Source organism: Ambystoma mexicanum, chromosome 11 (assembly GCF_040938575.1).
Source record: "Ambystoma mexicanum isolate Mex_15411 chromosome 11, UKY_AmexF1_1, whole genome shotgun sequence".
In the NCBI taxonomy this organism is placed as follows: domain Eukaryota; kingdom Metazoa; phylum Chordata; class Amphibia; order Caudata; family Ambystomatidae; genus Ambystoma; species Ambystoma mexicanum.
Genome location: NC_090934.1, coordinates 1,376,975,552 through 1,376,996,550, shown reverse-complemented (window position 1 = coordinate 1,376,996,550; position 20,999 = coordinate 1,376,975,552). Strand labels below are relative to the sequence as shown.

At 44.4% G+C, this 20,999-nt stretch overlaps 1 long non-coding RNA gene across 4 annotated transcripts in view; it reads right to left on the bottom strand.

Moving 5' to 3' along the window:
- Positions 1-640: 640 nt before the first annotated feature.
- Positions 641-20,999, bottom strand: part of LOC138504454 (uncharacterized) — a 44,971-nt gene continuing 24,612 nt past the window's right edge. Inside the window, exons 2-5 of one of the 4 annotated variants that reach the window (XR_011279844.1) lie at positions 16,876-16,940; positions 16,450-16,539; positions 6,909-7,115; positions 641-6,660 (exon numbers count right to left, since the gene is read on the bottom strand). This is a non-coding gene — a long non-coding RNA (uncharacterized lncRNA). The remainder of the gene's footprint in view (positions 6,661-6,908; positions 7,116-16,449; positions 16,540-16,875; positions 16,941-20,999) is intronic. The other 3 variants (XR_011279842.1, XR_011279845.1, XR_011279843.1) reach the window with 3 other exon arrangements.

Sequence of the window (20,999 nt, the reverse complement as noted above, 5' to 3'; positions counted from 1 at the left end):
AGATAAACGTACCGATCTTCCCTTGCCATCTGCTCTTCCCTTTCTATTCCCTCCACTCCCCTTCACCATTAACCGTACAGTCGCCTTCTATTGGCTGCCCTTTACAACCATTCCGATTTACCACCAATCCCACACACACCACCACTATTTCTTTCTTTTTGGCCTGACTAGGGAGCATCAAGGATGATGTCTCCTTTCCTTTGCGAGGGTCGAACAACAAGGCACCCAGCCTTTATTCCATCTAAGCTGCAGCATGCTCCAACAATGCCTCCCTGAACACTGTGGCTGCTCAACCAGGCATCATAAGCGCCAGGCTGCAACAGCAATTGGAAATATAACTAATACCCTCAGGCAACAAACACATTTGCAAAAACCATCTGCTTCTTTGTATAGTCTATGTAAAGAGTCCCTATTATTATGTCTTGTGCAACACTAACTAGTCTATTAAACCATGACTAAGTGAATTGCAAACTGAATCACTTCTAGTGGCACCTAATTGTCAGGTAAAGCGCAGGTAATTTAAATGGTTTTGACCAGAATCACACACTTTGGCTAGTGATGAAGCCATAACTTGAGCCTGGTCTGAAATGTGTGTACTTGACCAAGCTACCATTGGTACAAATATGTGTTAATGTTTGAAAACATAAAATAATAGTCCATTTTATACAGATAACTTTAAAAGTGTACAAGTAACATGATAAATTAACCTTGGAATACACAGATGATTGTAGAGACATGTTGATACAAAATTGTGGGTCATTTTGCTTTCAATACACTTCTGGTTGCACTTTTGTGCAAGAGGGCCCCTCCGTGTAGTTTTAACAGAAATAGTATAACACAACCAAAATCACTTTTACCCTTCAATTTTCTACATGTCTGGAAAAGTGTAAATGCCCCCACGATTAATATTTTTTTTTTTTTTCAAATTCAAATTCTTTAATGTGATATAGTATGAAAATGAATTCAAACTTTACACATATATTAATACACATAAAAAATCATACATATATATGAGTTCGTACATATAGAATCATCAAACCAAAAATCACTACAAATAACATCTAATACAGACTGAAAGTCGAGTAAGATAAGAGAAGTTGAGAGTTTAAATTAGAAGAAAGGTAGACATGGTCATTGAAGACCTTCGAATTATTGATTACATAATTTTGAAACAGCTTTGCCTATTTTTCAAGCACCCTCAGGTCACTATGTAAAAATCAGCGTTAAGGTTTACTCAAGTTTCCACTTCATGTTCTATCTGTTGCCAGACATTATACAGGGCTATGAATAAATGCATATTCGATGTATTGGTACAGTACTGCCAAAACCTAAATTTGGGTATAGTAAGCGGATCATGCACAAATTCACCCAAAAAATGGACAATAGTCTTCTTGAGTGCTCTACATTGCGTTAGTACATGTCTAGCAGTCTCTAGGCACACAGTAGATTTACACAGTCGGCAAGTTCGCTCTGCTGTAGGTATATTTTCCCTTGCTCCTATTTTAGATAGAGTAGGCAGTTGTTCCAATCTAAATAGAATAATAAAACGGCGGAGTCTTCTAGTTGGGCAGAGGAAAAGGTAGTCCTGTGGTTTCATGAAATTATATACTCTATAATTAACGAAATGGTAAGATTTGAGGGAGTCCAGATGGGCAAAATTCTCTAGCCAATCCCAAAGGTCCACCTTTTTCCCCAGTGCATTTAGCATTTCTTTAGTCACACTTGTCCCTCTATGCGTCCAGCCAATTTCATTAAGGAATTTTCCCATATCTTTATACAAGGATGAGGTGGTGTGTTTTTTGCTTAGTTCCTGATGTAGGGCCGTTAGTAGAGGATTAGGGGAACCACTTGTCATTTTGAGGTAGAACCCAGTTCTTTTTTTCAGCACCATAGCCTTGAGTGACGGCAGGCCTAGCTCCAGTCTTATCAAGGCCATTGGCACCCCCGGGGGAAGCCCCAACATACGCCGCCAGAACTTTCCCTCTAACACTTGGAGCCACGCCAAATTTACCGTCAACAATGATTCCAGGCCATAGATGACCATGGGTGCAAAAACTTGCATATACAGGTGGCGTGTTCCCCACAAAGTAAAGCCCCCTTGTTTGTTGGTGAAGGATGCGATAAGTGCGATCACTTGGAGGGCCCTGATGCTACGGCCCTGTTTGCAGAGCGCATAGTCTCCTAGGGGCTCTATTTCCACTCCTAGGTAGCGGTAAGATGGGGCGTACAGAATTATCTGTTTATGTACTATCAGATTCACACAAGTTACTCTTTTCTTAGTGAATCTTAACACGTTGGTCTTCTGCAAATTGATGGTCAGGCCATTGATCTTAGCATATTCCCAGAGGACATGTGCAGAACGCCTGAGACCACCGATGGTGTTATCAAGGACTACCAGGTCATCTGCATACGCCAAGACCACACACATCACCTCGCCTAACTTTGGTGGACAGTTATTAACCTCCACGAGTGTCTCCGGGATGTCGTGTACATACAGATTATAGATGAGAGGGGCTGTGACACAACCCTGCTTCACCCCTCTATTTTGGATCACATTTTGGGTCGACTGCCCCTCCTGATTGAGTCGGAGGCTCACCGAGGTGTCTCGGTGGAGCAGTCTGAGATAATATAGCAGACCTGTGGGACAACCCAGTACTTCTAGTTTGTTCCAAAGCCTGGCTCTTGGGATTGAATCAAAAGCGGCCTTAAAGTCGATGAACAATGCGTACATTGGGGGCTGGTCCTTACTAAGTGCTCTCGTACGCAGTATGTCCATTACTTAAAGTTTATGTGAGGTCGAGAACTCCCGCCTAAAGCCGCATTGGAATCTACTGAGTATTTATTTGCTTTTCTTCCACCCATTTTTGCATTTCACTAAGTAGAAGGGAGGCAAAAAGTTTCCCAGGCACATCCAGCATGGATAGTAATCTATAATTACTTGGATCTGTGCGGTTGCCTTTTTTATACACCGGGATCAAAATAGCCTTTTGCCAAGATCGAGGGATTTCCCCCAGTGCAAATACCTTATTAAAAAGTACAGAGAATAGCTCTGCACAAAAAGACGAGTTACTTTTTACCACCACATTCGCTAGCCCGTTGGGTCCGGGGGCTCTAGAAGACTTAAGGGTAACAATTTTGTTAAGTATTGCCCCAGGTGAAACATCAAAGGGTTGAATGATCGGAGGTTTCCCCATAGGCCGGCTTGCCGACCCCTCTTCTTCCATATTGCGATTTAGGAGAAATTGCTCCCATACTTTCTTATTTATTGGATTGGCAACTAAGCCTTTGGCCTTAGTTCTATTTTCATTTAAAAGTGCCCAATATAATTGCATAATAATAATTGCAGGAGCAATCTACAATGGATTCCTTTGGAATCTGGCTACTTTCACCAGATGCAAAAGTCAGACGGATTGCATTTGTTTTCCACCAGCATAAAAATACATGTTGGTGGAAAACCTAGTGAGTTTGGCAGGCTGACCTGGAAGGGCAGACTAACGTGTTAAGTTTGCTCTGCTCTCCAACTTCACCTCCCAATTCATACAAAATCCCACTGCCTTGAAAAAGTGGGGGTACATGCTTTTATAGTAACTTTTCTGCTCTGCAGAACTTTGAAAGTGACCCATTATGCATATCCCTCAACATTCATACTTAAATAGCTTATTAAAACCTTGTACAATTATAAGGAACAAAATGCCGCTGCAATGGTCACTGACGGGCACCTATTCCCATGCAAAGAAACATGAACAGGTTTATTCTAGGTATTGTGATTATAATACTGTATACATGACATGTAAATCTAGCCTAATACAAAAGGGAGAGGCTGCGTTGCTCCATTTAACAGCAGAGGTTTAACAAGCAGTGTATTCTATGCAGGGCTTAACATGGGCTGGGGATAGCTGGGGCAGTACTCGAGCAGGCTCGGAAATATGGCTCTGAGTCGTGGCCCTGCCAGGGGCACCCTAATGCCCTGCCCGGGCCAGCCATGGGACAAGGCTTGTTTTCTACAGCCTAAAGCTCTCGCTCATGTGAGAGCTTCATGCTTCAGAAAAAATCAAGAGATGCCCGTGGGCCGGTGCCACCATTATAGAAAAAAGGTAAGGCTGCTGGAAGCCAGGGTCTTTTTTTTTTCTAAAGCCTAAAGCTTCCGCTCGTTTGTAGGAGCTTTAGGAAAAAAAAAAAAGGACTCGGCTTCCAGCAGCCTCACCTTTTCAGCCTTAATGGTGCTGCTGCCGCGATCGTGATCGCTGTATCTCTTAATTAAAGGGATGCCTGCCGAAGGGACAGCAGCACCATTAAGGCTGAAAACAAGTGGCTCTGCCCCTCAGGCATCCCTTTAGGTAATAGATGATTCTGTTGAGTGTTTCCCAGCTTTACAAACTGTGCCAAATAAAGCGACAGCAGACGATATCTTCTACAACCTGATGTAATGCAGAAGTAGTTACATAATCCTTACTTATTGTGCCTTCTGCTTAGGTGTACCAAGCATTTCACATGTAAAGAGTGCCACAGGGGTATTGGAGGGTGACTTCTCATTGGCAACCCCCTATCCTTTTGTTGCAAGCTGTCACATTAATACCCACGCTCTCTTGGATCCACTCCAATCTGCATTTGCTTAACGAGTAGGTAGTTCTCCCTTTCCCGTTACAAAACTACAAGTCACAGAACGCAAAGAAAATGAGGACTGGTTAAGCAGCTACAGATTGGAATGAATCGTCTTGGCAGCTATGGCCAAGTGCCAAACATGAAAGTATATACCCGGTATAATGAATGCATACGTTTATAAGGAAAGTTATTGATTGGATTTTAAATAATGTGTTGATTGTCCCTTTGTACTTATTTTTATTGTGTGGAAAGTGGTGTTATAACTAAATCACAAGTAATAAAAAAAGGCCTGGTACCCCAAGTCAAAAAGTTCATCTTCCTAGAATCATTCTGGATTCATCCGGTGACTCCATCCTAGAACCATCCATGGCTAGTTTAGGGCGATCACCCGAAAAGCCAAAATATTTAAATGAGATGACTCTAGAGTTATCACAGAAACTACTCCAGGATGAGTTCTGATTACTTCCAGTGATGATCTTATATTACTCCAGGGTGACCTGATGACAGCTTTAGGATGGGTGGGGATTACTGCAGGATGACTTCATGACAACTTCATGATGGGTGGGGATTACACACCAGGATGGCCCCTGGACAACTTCAGGCTGGGGGGGTTGACATTACTCCAGGATGACCCCATGACAATTTCAGGACGGGTGGTGGGGGGGGATTACTCCAGGATGACCCCATGACAGCTTCAGGATGGGTGGTGATTACTCCAGGATGTCCCCATGACAACTTCAGGATGGGTGGGGGATTACTCCAGGATGACCCCATGACAACATTAGGATGGGTTTTAAATTGTGAACAATTATTGCAGACAACTTCAGGAGGAGTTATTTTATGTTGCTTTTCAAATACTTTAGGAAATGGGTTTTGATTCCTTGTGTGCAAGACGGGTGGTATTACTGTAGGGTGAGTGTAGTTAGGCTTACGGATAATGTTCTAAAGGGAATTTGCAGCCGTTACTTTCCATCTTTGCTAGAGCACTCAAATGTAATTAACTAAGTTTGCTGATTTAGTATACAAAACTACAAATCCAGCCCAGTGTCATGAACCAACCTGTAATCTCCCTCATTTCAGTCCTCACCTCTAGCTAACATGGCATCACACCCAATAAACTCCAACAATTACAAATCACTGCACTAAAACAGAATCCATTAAAGATCTACCTGCATCACTTCACCCAATATCACTATGAGCAGCTAGCAATTAGTTAAACCACTCAGAGCACCCAAGAAACCCCCTAGCTGGGACACCACTCCACCCCCCCCCCCCCAACAGAAATCAATAGCACAAAAACATGTACCATTTAATAGTTCAGCAGATTAACTACATAGTTCTACACACAAGAGCACTTGCATCTTCAGTTTCACATAGCAGCGTGTGAGCTACAATTATGTTGTTGATTAGTAGCAGGGGCTGACATAGAAACCAAACTCGACTGTGGGGAAGTTCCAATTCCATTGTTTTTTAAAAACTGTAATCTGAATGATTGCGCTGGTGTGTGGGAACGGGTAGGTGTCACTTTTCTGTCCAAACAGGCATGACCATCATATTGTAACAAGGCACACTGTTGCGAAGACATGATGATAAAGAGTTGAGCTTGTCAAATAAGATCTGTCCGACAAAACATTTGTAGCAGACTGCTACTTTATAGTCCAATATTTTGTAGTTGTTGCACAGCTACATCTTTGGGAACTGCAACATTACACTGAGACATCTGACGATTTAGTCTTTCAATTGTCGAGGTGAAGTAATAGGCAAGTTCTGAGGAAGGAATGAAGAACACTAGCCATCGCTGCCAAAAGACTTAGGTTTTCCAGCTTTTGTGAACAGCCATTAATACGTTTTGGAATAGTCAGTTTCCACCCATCAGCTTTTACAATATAACTCTCTTTTTTTTCACTGCATATTCTTCTTGTAGTTCACTCCAGATTCCACCAGTAGCTGCTTTTACTCCTCTATCTTTCTTTTTAAAGCCTCAATTAGTCCCTCTGCATCACAATAGGTTTTCAATATTTCATCAAATATTTTCTGTCTCTTAATCCAGTTTCTTGGCTGCAGGTATGAAAAAGGCAAGTTGAAACTTCATAATGTGACTGCCAATACAACAAACATTTTGCTTTAGCTGTACAGTGGGGTAAGTGACTTTCGTGACTCCTTCCTCCCTCGTTCCCTCCCTCTCTCTCTCCCTCCGCAGCTACCCACAACTCAGTCTAGCTGCACACATACTCTGACCCTGGACATCAGATATTCCCTCCACCCCCCCAACATCACATAGATGAACAAAAAAAGACATTGCTTACCTGGCTAGAAAGAAAAGCACGACTGCCCTGAAATCCTTTTCTTCACGTATTTCTCTTCTACTTTCTTCCAAGACCCTCTATCATCCATTCACAATTAACTTCACCGGTTATTGCCATAGGTTCAAATTCCCCATCCTTTCAAATACACAGAGAATTGTCGGAATCAAAAGAAAGCACATTAAAGAGTACCATGATATAAGTTATTGCCTAAAAGAAAAAAAAAAGTACATTTAGTATGTTCCAAGTATTTGTGAACCAGGTCTGTACCCAAAACCATCAATTTATTGTGGGCTTACTATGGATGTTCCTGCCTGATGTGTCCTGATTTGTGAGTGAAGCGTCTCTTGGTGCTTGGTAACTTCCTCCAAGACTTCACCCATTGTGGCTTTAACTTTTTGCATCTGCTCGCTAATAAAATTAGAGGTGGGTGTTCTGGAGAGGCAATAAGGTCTTAACTGCAGAGCTCTTGTACCTAAAATGCTGCAGTCATTTTGTATGTGTGTCCTTTAAAAGAAAAGCACCGGTTTCTTAAATGTAACTATCAACCATAGAGAGTTCCAGCTTGCAGACAGCAACATGTACATGAAATGATAGGAACCAGAAATAGGAGGGTATGCAGGGACAAAACCCATGACCAAAGCGATCTTTATTGGAAGGGGGGGGGGGGCAAAAAGTAAATATTACACCTTAGCAGGAAGGCCTTTGCTAATATGAGCCAGGCACTTACGTCCAGAAGGATCAGAAGTCTCCCCCTGCCCCAATAAACATTGCTACCGTGCCATTAATTATGCATTACAGCTGAACTAGTGCAGCGCTCATAGCAATGGAAAATTCCTGCAAAACAACTAAAACCAATCAATGGGTACATTTTACATAGACACAGTTTCTCACACATGCGCCACGGCCCGATACATGTAGATAGTAGGGTGCACCTATCTGAGGAAGGCATGGACCTATTTGTGTGGAACATTGTGGGGGCATGGAACATCCATAACATTAAAGCCAAATGCAAATTCAGTTGCTGGACAATTAACGGATGCCACTTTTTTTGTTGGCTGGTGTTCAATCGCTTAAGAGAACGCAATGATCAGGTTGCAAGCAATGTTAAGAGAAATGGGGGGGGGCATCTGTCCACTGTTGGTTAGAGGAGCCCTTTTCTCTACCTTCTTAACTTAATGAGAGCTTGGATGGCCAATATCTGCAACCATTCTCTGTGCGCAGAATCACAACAGCATATCTAATTGGAGCTTTTGTAAAGTAAAGCCCAAAGCGAACCGTGCCCAGAAGCAGGAAGAATACATTCATCAAGGGAATTTCAACCATCCGCAACCTGAGAATGCACCTGGCGGCAGGTGCACCACACCCCGTACCACACAGCGGCTCAAACAGTCTGACACACACTACCTTAGAGCTTTCATGCCAGCCAAACAAAACTTTGACACTTGGCACTCTGCTTCAGAATTTAGCAATATTAAAGATGCTGCGAAAGTAAGACACGCTTCCCAAAAGCTATACATCAACAATCCCACACAAGGGAAATCTATGCCAGTGGGCGCCTGTGCACTGGCATGCAGCCGTCAGGGCAACTTATTGAAAATGATAAGCGCTTACATACTATAGACATTCTCACAGGGGCTATGCAACAAGACGACCGAGTCAAACCTCGAGTATCGCTGTGCCCATGCAACTCTTTCCTTCACAGTAAAGCACTGGAATGATTTCGCTCGTACCCACTCAAGGTGTCGTCATGTGTATGAGTTGTATATGCACCGTACCATACACATAGCAACATTTTTTTTTTTTTTGATAAATTATTTACAATACAAATAAGAATACACCAACGCATAATACATTAACATTATATACAAAGTCACAGAAACAGTAAATAAACAACAAAATTTCAGGACCCAAACCCACCCAACCCCATGTTCACATCTCGTTACCTACAAGATCATATCAACACAGTTCTAAAAATGTTCCCCAAATCTTAAGAAACAAACCTATTTTGCCTTGCTTTCTATACAGTCGTTCCTCCATAGCTGACAAATTCCCCATTTCAGTCAGCCACAGCTCTTTGTCTAATGTAGCAATCGACTTCCAATTTCTGAGGATAATCTTTTTACCCATTGCAGCACCTCTGAAGAACCATTTTTTCTGGCACTGAGTGAGATCTTCCAAAATGGAATCATTCCCCAGAATTAACATCTCAAAATTAAAATCAATTGTCACATCCAAGATATTCTCACAGATACCACCGATATCATTCCAAAACCCACGGACCTTCACACAATCCCACAACATATGTTCCATAGTACCATCCTCCTGAACACATGCCCAACATTCCGGTCCATCCTTCAAGCCTCTCCTCCACAATTTTTCTGGGGTCCAGTACACCCTATTCAAGATCTTAATTTGTCTTGCCCGTTCAGTCAGTCCCAAGGAACACAATTTGAAATTCTCACACATCCGTATCCAACTTTCCTCAGTAATGTCCGCTCCAATTCTCCGACCCCATTCAATTCTTAGGCTATCATTGCTTTTATAATTATTAACAATCTGCCTATACACCCGGCTCGCCAAACCGCCCTCATTCACCAATGATTTCCTCATAAGAAATTCCAGGTTTAGACCATTCTGAAAATCAATTATACCAACTGCTAACTTCAATTTCCTGTAATCCGATAATCTGAATCCATCAATACTGAACTCACTTTGCAATTCCCTCGCAGATTTCCACACACCATCATTGAAGAAATCTCCAATCCATTTGATACCTCCCAAAAACCATTCAGGCCAGAAAAAGGATTTGCCATTCAATTTAATAGACAGATTCATCCAAATAGACGCACTCGGATCCTTGTACGCGTCCACACCCAATAAGACATTCAAATTCTTCCAGGAATCTCTCACTGATGTAGTCAGTATATCCTTTAGTCCCTTTGATATAGAGGTTAACAATGCCCTAGGAGATAATGGACCATTTGCACTTGCCACAGCCCATACACTAGGACTCAATTCCATGTAATCCACCAAAAAAGCACAACTGAAGGCCAGATGGTAGGCCCTGAAGTTTGGTACACCTAAACCGCCTTTCTCTATAGGTAGTTGTAACTTCCACAAACTGAATCTTGCCGGTTTATTGTCCCAGAAGAAACCTTGTATAAGCCTATTCAATCCTTTCCAATAAGATACATTAACCTTCAACGGGATCATACTTAAGATATAGTTAATTTTAGGGACTGACATCATTTTTAATGCGTTCACCTTTCCCCAAAGCGACAGCTTCAGTAACCCCCATCGTTCTAAATCAGATTTAAAAGCCACGGTAATCACATTCATGTTCACTCTTACCAAGTCACAAATCTTCGGAGTGATCCAAATCCCTAGATACAACATCCTATCCGGACACCACCGAAACCCTAGATCAGTGACATATTTTGTGTTACACCCAGGAACCAGCGGCAACACTTCAGATTTGTCCCAATTCACTCTAAAACCAGAAATCTCTTGAAACGAGGTTAAGACTCCCATCAACGTCGGTTTTGAAAGACGTAGGTCCTGCAGGACCAAAAGTATGTCATCTGCAAAAAGCCATATTTTTTGACACAAACCCCAACACGAAACACCAACTATATCCAGTTGATCACAAATGGCATCCGCCAAAGGTTCAATCGCCAGAACAAATAACAAAGGTGAAAGCGGGCAGCCTTGCCTTGTCCCCCTCTCCAGTCTAAATGGATCAGATCGAATCCCATTAGTGTTGACTTCTGTCGGTTCCGTATACAAGAGCCTAATCCATGATATAAAATTCACTCCAAAACCTACTTCTCAAGCACCAAGAACAAGTAGTTCCACTCCACCCTATCGAAAGCCTTCTCCGCGTCCAATGAAAACGCAGCCATCTCTTCAGTCTCATTCGATGCCTTATTAAGTGTGTGAAATAAACGCCTGATATTGCTGGAGGTACTCCTCCCTTTTACAAAACCCGACTGATTTTCATTGATTAACCTCGGTAGTAGACCTTCCAGTCTACTAGCCATGATCTTAGCCAAGATTTTGTTGTCTGTGTTAATCAGACTAATCGGTCGATAACTTCCAGGAAGCGTTTCATCCTTGCCCTTCTTCGGAAAGACAGATATCATAGCGTGCCTAGTCGACGCCGGCAGTACACCCTCTGCCAAAGTAGACACATACATATCTTTAAGAAGATTCAGGGCTGAATCAGGCAATATCTTGTAGAATTCTACTGGGAAGCCATGAGGCCCCGGCGATTTCCCCACATTTAGTTTGCCTATAGCCATCTTAATCTCATCTATTGTCAGATCCTCCTCCAAAAACTGTGAGTCACAATCCGAAACACTAGCAAGATTTAGTCCCGACAGGCGCAACAATTTCACTCTTATATAAATGCATGTAATAATCCCGAAAAATATTGTTTATTTCTTTCGGCATAAAAGTGATTTGGCCATCCTTATCTTGAATAGATGCAATTGATCTTTCAGCCTCCCTCATTCTCAATCTATACGCCAACCATTTATCACACTTCTCACCCTTTTCAAAATAATCACATTTCAGGTTACAATATATTCTTTCTGTCTTCTCCTCGATTATGCCATTAAGTTCCTTTTTCAGTATCCTCAATTCAGAAATAGTATCTCTGTCAGATGGGTCAGCCATAACAGTCTTTGATAAAGCATCAACCCTAATTTCAAGTTCCTTCTGTCTATTAGCAGTTTTCTTTCTCAATCCGCACGTCAAATTAATCAGATAACCCCTCATAGTGCATTTTAAAGCTTCCCAGACCACTTCTGGCCGCACATCACCAGTACGATTTACTGAAACAAAAAAGTCAAATTCTGCCTTCAACTTATCCACCTCTTTTTCCACCTTTAAAAACGCATTATCCATTCTCCACGTGTACGTTCTCCGAGTAGTATTTCCCAAGTCAATGTTCATCCTCACGTGAGCATGATCCGACAATAAGATCGGGCCAATCTCGCTTGACATAAAATTCTTGGTCATCAGACCAGCTGTCAACAACATGTCTAATCTGGAATAAACTGAATGTGCACCTGAGTAAAAACTGTACTCTCTAGCATGCGGATGTTGCAACCTCCAACAATCTCGTATAGCATGTTCCTCTAACAAGTTTTTAAGAGAAACATAGTGACGATCACTATGTATAAAATTTCCTGGCACACTCCTATCCAAATCCTTATTCAAAACAGTATTAAAGTCACCACCAAGAATGATGTTATCTGAACCCAAGTCTTGAAGCGTCTGCGCCACTTGCCTAAAGAATGAACCATCATCTACTGGCAGGGCATAAATATTACATAATGTCACCAAACAACCTTGAATATCAACCAGTAAAGCCACCATCCTGCCCTCATTATCTTATATTTCCCGTATAATCCTCAAAGGACAATTCCTCCTGATTAAAATTACCACTCCTCTTGATCGAGATGAAAAGCTTGAGCCATATATCCTTCCAACCCAACCTTTTCTAAGGCTACCAATTTCCTCTTTAAGTAAATGAGTCTCTTGAACAAAACAAACATCGCACTTCAATTCTCTCATGTAATTCATTATCTTGAGCCTTTTCTTTGTATTGTTTAATCCATTTACATTCCACGTAAGCACATGTAATTCATTAGCCATTTTCTCGGGTCTACTATCAATTACGAGCACATCAACTACAGTATCCTCTGCTATATCAGATAATCTACATAGGATACCACAAGATGCGAACAAAACAACCCCCCCTCTGAAAAAGAAGCAAGTCAGCAACAACAAACAAAAACTATATACTTGATATAACATTCTAAAAAGTCCAGTGTCCCGGACACCCCTCCTATAAGCCTATGAACAATATCACCAAGCTCAAACCCCCAAAATTCTTCAGTTTGTCAAGCACTACCAAAAGTCCTCCCATTCTACTATGACACTCATATTAATAACATATTAAATTATGCAGGATATTCATGTCCCTATATCTTCAAAAGGTAATCCACTCATCAATTAGACTGTCACTCCACTACATAAATCACACCCCCACCAACCTGCATTGCGTATTACCTATCCCCACATCTAATGCCTAGCATGGCACCTCAAAACAATCAGGCAAACATCCACCAACGCCCCTTTTCTTAACATATCAACAAATACCTCATTCATGGAAACAAGCGAATTGTATTGAGCTGTGTCCCTCTCAAGCAACAATAATCATCTCCTACCCCTCAAATAGCAAATCTTATTCTTTAGGATTGGGTTGCAATACCGTGTATTCTTGATGCTTGCCATATTACGCATCCCCATGGTGCATGAACATAAACATCCAAAACATCACATAGCAACATTGCGCACACAAGGGCACAGCAAGCACATTGATAATGGACCACTTTAAAAAGCAACCAGGGATTTTGCAAAGGTTTAGTACATTAAGCTTCTGCCATTAAGGCCCACATGTGCACTGTCCCCGAGGGACCGGGGAGGGTCTAAATGCTCTTCGAAACTAGCAATCAATCGTTAACATATAGCGGTGCTAGATAGCAATTCGTTTTTTTGCCTTTTAACATTTCTTGATGACTCACTCTACAGTAGCCACTCTACAGCCGTGGTCTTCAATTATTTGTTCACCCAGAGCCCCCCCCCTAAGAAAAAGGTACCTGGCTTGGGCCCCCCTATAGACATGGACTCCAGTTTATTGGTTGCAAATGTTTACTGTCCGCTGGTGTAGAATGGTGCCCCAAATCGAGGTGTGGGTGCCAAACACCAAATTCTCTCAAAATCATTGCTTTCAATAACTCAAATTAGATTAGAGGGCAAATATTTGTAAACACAGCGTTCAGAATGTTTTGCCTCCGAGGACTTGATTAAAGGCAGTGTTGCATATTTATTTCCTACAGTAACGTTTGACATGTAACAATTGGTTTCTTAAGTACAACAGCGTGATTACTATCAATGCAGTCACTTGCAAGTTGGACTGTGGCATACTGGAGAACTAGTGTGAAGGGTGGGACTGTCTTTCAGAAGCCAGCCTGACACTATTGGGTTACATTTTTGCAATAGCCAACCACAAGTTTTCTTCCAGCTTTCACCGATATTTAGTCTTTAGTGCTGAGAATCCAATCTCACAAAAGTTATGAGGTGCTGAAAGGTAATAGTACATTTGGATAAAGTTGGAAACTCTGCATTTTGCCAAAATCCATCCAAAGACCATTTTTTGAATTGGCTCTCGAGTAGACGGGTACTTTGAAGCTCCATTGGTTCCTCCAGAGGGTGTATTGGGAGGTGGGACCCTATGTCTGCTAGGAAAGGCTGAACCACTCAGTCATTGATGCTACAATTGTCCTCTGGAAAGTACTTTGAGACTGGTTCTGAGATGGTTTCCTATTAGTTCAGCAACACATGAAAGATCATACTCTGGCTCCTCAAGAGCATCTGCTACTAATGGAAACACATCGCAATGCAGACATCAACCCTCCTCCTCCAAAGCTCAAGTTTCTTCTTGAATGCTGATATTTTCGTGCTCATAGCCAATGATGTTGTTTCTTTTCTATGCCTTGCAGGGAAAGGTTTAGAGAAAGCTTTTCAAAGAGGTCACCATAGTAAGCTAACTGTACAAGCCAGTGTGAATCACAGAGGCTCTTCTTTTGTCTGGTCTAAAACCAGGAGAAAGTGTCTCACTTTGTTCCCAAGTTCCTAAACGCGATTTAAAACCTTTCCCCCTAGAGAGCCACCAGTCCTCCGTGTCAAACAACAAAGCATCATGTTCAGCTCCCATTTCTGCACGTAATGCGGCAAAGACGGGCTCTTGAGCAGTGCATCTTAATAAAATGTACAATTTTACAACATAAGTCAGCACCCATGAGAGTCCATTCCCCATATTGCGCACAGGCAAAGTGTGTGTCCACAATATATGTGGAGCTACTGCCAACACTTTTGCTTTTAACCCAGCTCTAGCACCACACATTGAAGATGCACCACCCATGCAAATACCAACACACTGCAGTTGCTCTGCCCTGAATTGGTTTACAAAAGATTTCTCCAATATTTCTTTTCCACGGCAGTACCTCACAGAAGCAATCAAATGCGCTTATTTTGAAATGTCAGTGGTCTGATCCAACTGAGGGCAAACTGACTGTTTCAAGCGCGATATCAATTCTGTACTGATATCAGAGGACAGGTCAGTGATGCGGCGGAAAATTGTGGTGTCAGACATAGGGATACTTTTGCATTTCTCGGCTGCACAGTTACTAAGCATTACCCAGTTGACATTGAGAATTGTTGGCAGAATTACTTTCTCAGCATCTGTAAAGGGATTTTTGTTTTTGCCCAGATAATGTTGTAAGAAGCTTTCAAAGTGTTTGCAGGTACTGAGACCACATTTTTAACAATGTCCTTCTGCATGCCTTGCAAACAAATCTTGGGTCTTTGTTGCTAAATCGGCCTGTGCCGCCTTAATTGTGTTGGCTTCAAGCTTGCTAATGTAGCGCCACAAACCACACACTCTGCAGCTTAACTTGTCCAGCAACTGCGATCCATGTGTACCCAAAGTCCACGACATATTTCGTGTTTTGTATTTCTCATGTCTGTTTCCACCTCTCCTTCTGTTTTTCATTTAAGATTCCTACCATCTGTGGGTACTAGGAAATGAGCCAGTTCTATGTGATATTTCTGCATATTAAACACCCGAATACAAAAAAAAGACGTATTTTTTGGCTGCTTTTGCATTGCCTTTAAAATGCATAAATATCACATACAGCCCCACTCCTTCCCCACCCGCTCATTAACCGGGGGGCGGTTAACTCCTGAACCCCCAATTTCCTCACCACCTCCCCTAATCAACACACGCACCCTACCCACATAGTCCAAAACTCACCTCTGCTTCCTGCAACAACTCCGCTGGGGCTTAAGCACCAGTCATCACCTGTGCGCACTAGTGTGCGGCAGGGGTTTGACAAGCATGGTAGTTCGATTTAGAAAGACCGCTCTCTGTGGTTATGTAGGAGTCTTTCTAAAACGACCAACCCCTCCCCCCATAGGTACAGTGAAAAAGACCTTTTCCTTAGTACCAGCGATCCATCTAAAAAAGGAACCTGAATCTGTGAAAACATTGCAAACGCCAAGTCACATTCGTTTTTAAAAAGCATTAACAGTTTTCAAAAATGTTAAATGCTTCAAATGATTTAAAATGGCAAACACCACATGCAAGATTTAAAACGAACCACATGAAAAGGTTGGGGGGAAAATTACAAAAATAAATAAATAAATAAAACAGGTCCCCAAAAGAAACCATGTGAACAGCTTGGGGGGGGGAAAAACTCAGCAAAAATGGGTCAGAAATACTGGTTGGACCACATTGATACAAGTCTCAGAAGACTAACTGTTCTAGCTTTACATTTTTTTTGAAGTGTGGTCCTGGACTAGGCCACAGATTGGCGGCGAAAACCCCACCTGGATGCCCATTGCACAGGGCCGATATAAACCTTCAGCACTTTTACTCAACCAATGGTACATAGGGAAAAGAAATCCTTACCTGCCTGCGTGACTGGGTCAAGTGCTTCGCTGGATTTTTCTTGCTGGGGAACAAGTGGTTAGGCTGACACACCCGACGCTTGGAGCGATGCTGTTGCAATGAAAACAAACAGTTAGCCTAGGATACATGGGTCTACCTGAGACTTCAAAATTAAGATTAGATGAGCAGGGGTTAAAACCAGCTCTTGGGTGTTAGGCATCAGCTATTAAGCAGGAAATGATGCTGTGAAACCAGGAGAGAATACACAGTGCATGCAACTCCCACATGAGAAGTAAACTTTCAGTACCGCCCCAAACTGGACATGAGAAAGGAACAGCCTCAAAAATAGTTTTGAAATCCCTGACTGAGACTCCCAACAATACCTTTAAAATTGTCCCACCATCACTCACAGCAAAATGAAGTAGTTTTAAAAAAAGGCATTCTTACCATGGGCAAATCCTACTACAGTTGTCTGGATTTTTTTATGGTGCCATTGCTGCTGGGGGACTTTGCTTCCAAGATGGGATTATATAGCCAGTGTTCCAGCAATTGAAAAAGTACAATAAAAAAATATTATAGACGTACCAGATTGACCATACCAATATTTGCGCACTACACTCGTTAGCACACATCCTCCCCCCACACACAAAAGGGACCTAGGGTGCAGGGCCATACTGGGAAATCTCCAAAGTTCCCTGGAGGCCAGTCCACCCTAGCTGGCAGAGTGAACAGAACAGTCAAAGCACATATCTGAAAGACTCATATTCAGTCACAGAGACAAAAAAATAATAGAGCGAGAGAAAGAGCATGAGCTTGTTATTTTTTACGGTAGTTCTTAACTCACCTAGCATACTTTTGGAAACATCGAGTAGTAGCCATGTAGCTTTTACTGCAGTTCGTTGACAGCGCTGACGTAGCAGCAGACTGCCGCGGCTGCCATGGCAGACACGAGGGCCCCTGGTTTCTCTGAAAAATATGGTGCCCCATACAGGCGAAGGCCTGGCACCCACAACACGACGATATACATGAATTCCACTTTAAATAATTTCTATGGCAGCGGTGCACCCAAAGTACTGTTGGTATTGCAGTGATTTTAGTACATCAAGGGATGCATAGACTCCCTCTATATTAGATGGTTATCGAGGTAGCTCAGCAGGCTGATAGACCGTTGCTGAGTCGTTATATGGAAAATATAATTATGTGTATTGATATATTGGTGTTTATTTTAATGTGTTTAAGGTTGAATTTAACCAAAACAACAAGAAATATGATTTGGCATTTATGATGCGCCTATACACAAGTGTTTCAAGGCGCAATGAGGCAAGGGAGGGGGAACAGAGGGAAGATAGAAAGTAATCCTACTAGGCCAGGTGTCATTCAGATTGTGCAAGTGCATGGGAAGGGGGAAGAGTGCAAGGGGGAAGGGAAGTGCAGTACATGGGATAATAGACTAATAACAATAAGTAAGTACAGCCAGCTGGTGGCAAGTGCAAAGGTAAGTGCATACATCCGGTGTCAAGTGCTGTAGAGGGACTGTAGGGATACAGGGACAGACCCAAGAAGGCAGGGCAGGTGAGCGACTAGCGGCGGAGGGCCCTGGGCCCGAGATCACAGGGTGGCCAGGTAACCAGTGCAAAACTTGTTAATTGATGACTTTTTGCAATTACTTATAAAAAAAAGAAGAGCTATAAAATGTGTTTGGCCGATGGGGGCGTGGCCTGGAGTGCCAGCGATGTGGCTGCTCCTTTAATGGCATCTGCATGGGGACCGCAGTATTTGCTAAATTAAACATGTTCCTGCAGTGCTCTAATTACCTGCACTCTTGGTCCTGGTGGCGGAATGCGCAGTGCCTCTCCGGCTACATTTTGGGCCATTAACGGAGTCGGGAGCCCCAAGAACGCGGCGAGAAGAGCTCCCGACTGCAGCCGCCCGTGGCCTGAGAATGGCGGACTCGCCACAACGGCCCCGTCTCTATGATCGGATGCCTACAGTGCTCTCTTCAGGGTTGCCCGCCAGCCGGCTTCCTCCTGGGTTCTCCCGCGGTGCTCGACTGCACTCCTCCTCCAGACTGTGCCAGAACTGTGTGCGCGTCCCAGCTCTGACTCCAACGGGGAGCACGACCCAGACCCAGCAGCCTGGCGGCATTTTGCTGAGGAGGCCTTCCATCCCGACGACTCCAACCTGCTGAGGCCCCATCTGCCTGCCTTTTCCTCCCAGCAGCTGGACCCTCGGTCTGCGGAGGGTGCTGGCAACCGCTCCTAAATCCTTGGAGCCCGCCTCATCTGGCCGTGTGGAGCGGGCCTTCCCGACTGACTGCTGGTCTCCTCCTCTGTGGAGTGGTGGGCAGGGAGGCCGTGATCCGCCATTGCCTTGGGGGGTGCCCCCCCACATCTCCACCAATCTTCAGCTGCGACCCCGGCGCCCGAGGGGTGAGACCGACAGGCGGCCACTGCGCCTTGCTGCCGCGGTCCCCCGCCTCCGGGGGCAGTGAATAGTGCTCTCCGCTCTGTAGTGGGCCCTCATATAGCCGCAGCGGCGCCTCCTCTCCTGCCCCCCATAGAGCCTCACCACCAGACACGATGCTGTGATGCCCCCCCGTTCAAGGAGCAAGCTACCTGGGGTCCACCCTTCTTCCTAGATGTGGGATTTTTCATCGCCTGAGCCCCCCCACCACCTATGCTGTGGCCCCAACCATGACCCAGTGGACCTTTCCATTGGGAAAAGAGAACTGATCCACCAGGGACCACTGAGCTTGATTCCCTCTCCTCGCCCCCGGAGCCCAAGTAGCTCGATCCTCGGAGTCTGGGTCCCCGGAATCTGTAGCAGCCCGGCAGAAACAACTCCTCTCGACTTCCTGGGGCGCCCCTGCCCACCCTCAGTCGCCAACGGATCGGAATATTCTGTCCTTCACGTTTCCCTCTGGGGACACTCGGCACTTGGTGAGTAGAGCTTCTACGGCAACCAAAAGTTTGAGAGCTCCTTTTACTCCCCCTCCTGCGTGCTACTCACCCCCCCACTATAGAAGAGGCACCAACAGACCCGTCCCACCTGCTCTCTTCCTGGGGCGCCCCGGCCCACCTTACTCCCCCCCTGCCTCCATTAAAACAAGGCTGTGAGGTCCCTCATCCAGCACCCTAGGGGCCCCCCTACAACTCAACAGTCTCCGCACCCCTCAGCTAACAGGGGTACCCTCACATTACTCTTGCTGGGGGTCTCCTCCCGCTCCAGAGCCATGGCTAAATCTCTGAAGCCCCCTAAATCAGAGGACATTTCCACCATGCTCCTGGCAACAGATGAGGGCAAGAAAGCTGACCCGGTAAAACTGTACAGAATCCTTATAGCACACACAGCGTTGGAACCCAGCTTTCCCCGAGCCTGCTGCGGGCCCCATGCGGTCCATAATCCCCCCGCCCCCCCAGGGTGGATGTCACCGTTTTACACCTGGGGTGTTGCCCAACCACTTTGACTGATGACAGCCTGGGTGGCGGGGGGAGATACAGATAAGTTAAAATCGGGCCCCCTGGCCATGGTTCTGGCCCCCCGTTGGAGGACATTGTTTGAAGTTCATATCTCCCGTTGGAGATAGTTTAAAAAACCTCAGCCTCAGGAGAACCCGAAGCAGCTTGCCCCCCCATGACTATGGCTCACACTACCCCCCCATAAAGCCCCCTTCCCGCGGCAAGAGGACCAACCCCCGCACCTAAAACTGAAGTTCACCACTCTAAGTGTCAGGGGCCTAAACTCCCCGCCAAAGAGGAGATTGATCCTGCAGAGGCTCCAAGACGAGAGAAGTTCAGTTGCCTTCCTGCAAGAGGCTCACTTGATCCCGGCAGACCTCCCACCTGCGCAGCTGACTCTTTTCTCTACAGTTCTTCGCTTCTAATGGCACTAAGAAGGGAGGCACCGCCATCCTTTTCACAAAGGAACTGAAATCGCAGGTCCCAGACTCACTACGATGCCAGGAGGGCCGCTTCATTGTGATCAAATGCATTATTTTTTGGCCAACTCTATACCCTCATCTCAGCTTATGCACCGAACAAGCATCAGGAGGGGTTCTATCGGGACTTGGAGGAGTCGCTCCTCCTATTCATTGAGAGGCAAGTCATCATTGGGGGAGATTTTAACGGGGCCCCAGACCCACTCAAAGACAGATCACCCCCCCGTCATCAAAGGACCTAAGATTGGCAAAAGATCTGCTCCGCCTGTTTCGAACGCTGAATGTCGTTGACTCCTGGAGGGTGCAAATTTCCAGTAGAGAAGGACTTCACCTTTTACTCGTATGTGCACTGCACCTTCTCCAGAATTGACTTATTGCTAGCCTCCCCCCAGATCCTGGCCTTCACGGACGATGTTACCATAGGCCCTCGGACCCTTTCAGATCATGCTTCTGTCTTTCTAATCCTGCAAGCTCACAACCCTGACCCCTCCCTCGTCACCAATGGACTTTTTATGACCCTACCTTAGGCGATATGTCAGTGAGGGACTCCATTGCCAGAACTATAAAGAACTTCTTCATGGAAAACCATGATGAGGATACCTCCCCAGCCAATACCTGGGATTCCATGAAAGCG